The sequence below is a fragment of the Rhamphochromis sp. 'chilingali' genome (genome assembly GCF_963969265.1).
Source record: "Rhamphochromis sp. 'chilingali' genome assembly, chromosome: 2".
NCBI classification, from domain to species: Eukaryota; Metazoa; Chordata; class Actinopteri; order Cichliformes; family Cichlidae; genus Rhamphochromis; species Rhamphochromis sp. 'chilingali'.
The window spans coordinates 8997609-9001330 of NC_137930.1; the positions used below are offsets into that span (position 1 = coordinate 8997609).

Sequence of the window (3722 nt, forward strand, 5' to 3'; positions counted from 1 at the left end):
AAATTAAGGAAACTCATTGCCTCAAAAAAACTAAGTAAAGCTTACTTAAGATGCCTGTTAGGACAACTTATACAGTGCAAGTCTGCAGTATTAAGAATAACTTGATATTTCTGACTGTACAGTGCTAATTGTTTACTTACTGACAAACATTTCAAGTTCAACTAAATGAAAAAACAATTTGTGGTAACCTGAATAAGATTAAAAATAATTAACAACACTTTTTGTAAGGATGTTAAAATCAGACCAACTTTTATTTTCAAACACAACAAAGTATAACAGCCAACATACTGGACACTGTTCTGCTGAACAACAAACAATTATATTGCCATCACTGTTATAATCTTACAATGAAACAAGGTCGCAGATGTAATTATTCTGAAAATAAGTTTAGGCCTACCACAAGTTTGTTTTGTACTTACATTACTTATATAATCAAAATAAAAATATGTGTTGTTCTGTCACAAGTGCAGTCTCTAATTTAAACAACACATTTGTTTTGCATTCCAACACATGAGCTGGAATGTTGTAATATTTTAAGGATGGCTTGTTTCCAGTCCAGGCATTACTGCCTGAATGACTATCATGGATCGAGGTGATCCAAATGTAGGTGCAGAAGAAAGTCTTTAACTTCCCTTAAGTACAGTGGCAGTGGATGTGGGTTGGAGATGCAGTGAGCTTGAACCTGCAGGCGACCATCTTCACTGACCACACCATCTGTGACGGAGGACTCATCTCTCCTGGTGTCCTGCAAGCAAACAATCATATTTTTTGGAACATGAACTTAATTGCTTTCTTAAAACATTTTTTTCTGCATTTGGTATAAAACAGACTCCAATTTGGACAATCTCAGGCTCCCTCCCCACTGGAGAGGTGACATTCAATGTCCCAATTGTCAGTCTGGATAGCCCTGACCCCCACCCGACACACAATAATGTCATTAAAGCATCATTTTAAAAAGGGCTATGCAAACATGGCCAATAACTTTCATTCTAATGATGTGCAAAATGATTTGGGCACAAAACAAATTTTGCTGTTAGAAAACTTGCAGACTTCACTATATTCAGTGTAGACCCTCTAAACTAAGTTTGGGGGATGTGATCTTTCAAGAAATGCAGACCAAACTGTTGTTGTTTGTTTACTTACACAGCATGTCTTGTAGAATTAACTGGAGTCACCAGCAACAGCCTAGTGCAGTCATATCTCAAGTCTAATAACAGAAGACAGGAAAAGATCAGTAAAGAAACAACTTCCCCAAACCAAAAAACAAATAAAACAATAAGTAAAACAGGCTGATCTAAAGTTCAGCCTGATTAATATAAATGTCACTGACAGTTGCTAATATATTGGAAAACCAAAATACTTACCACTGAGTTGATGTCTTTCTGTCCAACAGCAGGAGTGCTGGTCCCGAGCCTCAAAGACAGTATGAAGCAAGCAGAGGGAGAAAAAACAGAACATTTTTCAGAAACCGATTTGATCCTTAATGGCTGTGCAATCATTGTAACATAGAGTTTGCTTATGTTGTTAAATAAAGGCTAGATTTGACATTAATAGATGCCACAGATGTTCAAGGTGCCACAAAGCATGAAAAAAATGGACATCTCAGAAAATGTCGGGGCATTTTTGCAAATATGTGATGTCTTGATAAATCGAGCAGATATTTGAACTTTCGACAGCTACATTCTCGCCTGAAAATATCTTAAAAGTTGATTTTGTGACCCAGAAAAAGTACTAAGTTTTTTAGCCGCGCTCCTCCGCGCTTACAAGTACGCACAGGCTCCGACAACCGTGGCCGACATATGCGATCCTCCTTTCCCCTAGATTACCCTTTCTGGGTCACAAAATAACCTTTTAAGATATTTTCAGCGGAGAATGTAGCTGTGTAATGCTCAAATATCTACTTAATTTATCAAAATATCACATATTTGCAAAAGTGCTTCCACGTTTTCGGAGAGCTCTGTTACCCAGCTGACCGGGAGGTCAAGGCTTGATAAGAGTCCGCAAGCACAGCTAACTCTTGGCTTATTGTTTTCACCCCCCCCCCCCGAAGAATTTTGTCTGGGCTCTTATCTCACTTTTTTATTTCAAACAATCAACAGAAAATTTCACAGACATATTTTTATGTAAGGTTTTTAAGGCTGTGGTGTTAATTTTTAAGTAACATGAGCCCAGCCGCAGCAGCAACGCTAGGCTAACACTAACTAGCTAGCACGATTATAAACCTGGTGCTAAACTAAGAGAAGCCACAAAATTAGTTTGAATAAGAGTAAACATTTACTCACCAAGTCAGTGTATCAGGTAAAGATCCACAGCAATGACAACAATAATCCCTTGAGCTGACGCTTTTCTAGGTTTGCTCAACATATTCCATAAAAAATGCTGGCGCCATGAACATGCGGACTGATCCGTGCTAGGGAGGAGGACGGTAGTGACGTGGCATTTTCAAAACACATCTTTCATCCTTCCACACTGAGAAGAAAAACTTCCATCTTACTTAGTTTTTCTAAGTTAAGACAACTCAAATAAATTGAGTTTATCAGCATTTCTGTACAGGACAGAACCATCTGCTTTAATCTACCATGATGCTCTGTGTTATGTTGTCATGGCAATATGAAGTCAAATAAATACAAATTCATAAAATGCACATTTGAAGGAGGACAAGAAGACAGGCAACTGGAAGAGCTTTTGAAGCAGGAAAACTTTTCTGGATTACTCTTAATTTAACTGGAAATTTTGCGAATACAAGTCAAGGAGGAAACAAGGAGGCAGGTTGGATTATATTTGAGGACAGGACGCATGAAGGAGAAGCATGAGGAGAGAGGAAACAGCAGAGCGATGGTGCAGAGCTAATCGTGAGTCAAGTCGAAGAAGCAAGCATCAAAACTGTGAGTAAACATAACACATAAAGACTTAAAAATTACTGTGCTGATTAAGGAAACATTAAATTTGGTTAGTTTGGGGTCTGCAGCTTCAGGTTTGTGGGTTCAGTTGGTCTCAAAATTGAGGAAAGACAAAAAAATTTCTTTTGAAAGGTTGTTGGAGGATTTTTACTGTAAGAAATATCTGGGTGTGCAACTGCTTTTATTTAAAAAAAAAGTTGCATTTTATTTAGTCACATTGGAAAGGGAAAATTGGAGGATCGGGACAATAATGTGGCCAGATTTACTGTTTCCTTAATCAGAACAATAATTTTGATCTGAACTAGAAATTTTGAAATGGGTTATTTTCTTTCTTCTCTACTGATCACTGTGTGATCGGTTGAGTTACTTGTCAGTCTACATTTATGTTAAAGGTAATTTTAAAAAATGCAGTTTATTCGTAATTTTGTAGAAAAAGGCTCCGCACCTATGAAAAAAAGAAAATGGGTATCCACACCCCCAAAATTCCTGTAGATCAGAGTAGCTAAGCCCTGGTTAACTGCAATTATATAACAGAAGATGAAAAATATTGGAATGATTGAAAGAAACAAAGATTGCTTTAGGGTTTGAAGATTTGACTTTCTTATTGAAAGAGACGAAAACTAATCCATGTGTGACACTGAGAAAAAAACTGAAAGCTTAAAAGATCTGGAGGTCTGACTACTGTTATTCAAATGTGCAAAATTGTTTTAATGACATTAGAAAGAAAAATGGGATGTTTAAAAAGGTAATATATAAAGATGATTTTTATATTACTTGAAAAAATGATGTTGTTTAGCACTTCTGTACTTAGAAAAGTGTTGG

General features: G+C 36.8%; 1 long non-coding RNA gene across 1 annotated transcript; it reads right to left on the minus strand.

The window, feature by feature from the left end:
* Positions 1 to 341: 341 nt before the first annotated feature.
* On the minus strand, positions 342 to 2381 carry LOC308392300. Its single transcript, XR_013970792.1, has 4 exons — positions 2283 to 2381; positions 1365 to 1413; positions 1144 to 1207; positions 342 to 745 (listed from the first exon to the last, which is right to left on the minus strand). It is a non-coding gene; the product is annotated as an uncharacterized lncRNA (long non-coding RNA).
* Positions 2382 to 3722: the final 1341 nt, after the last annotated feature.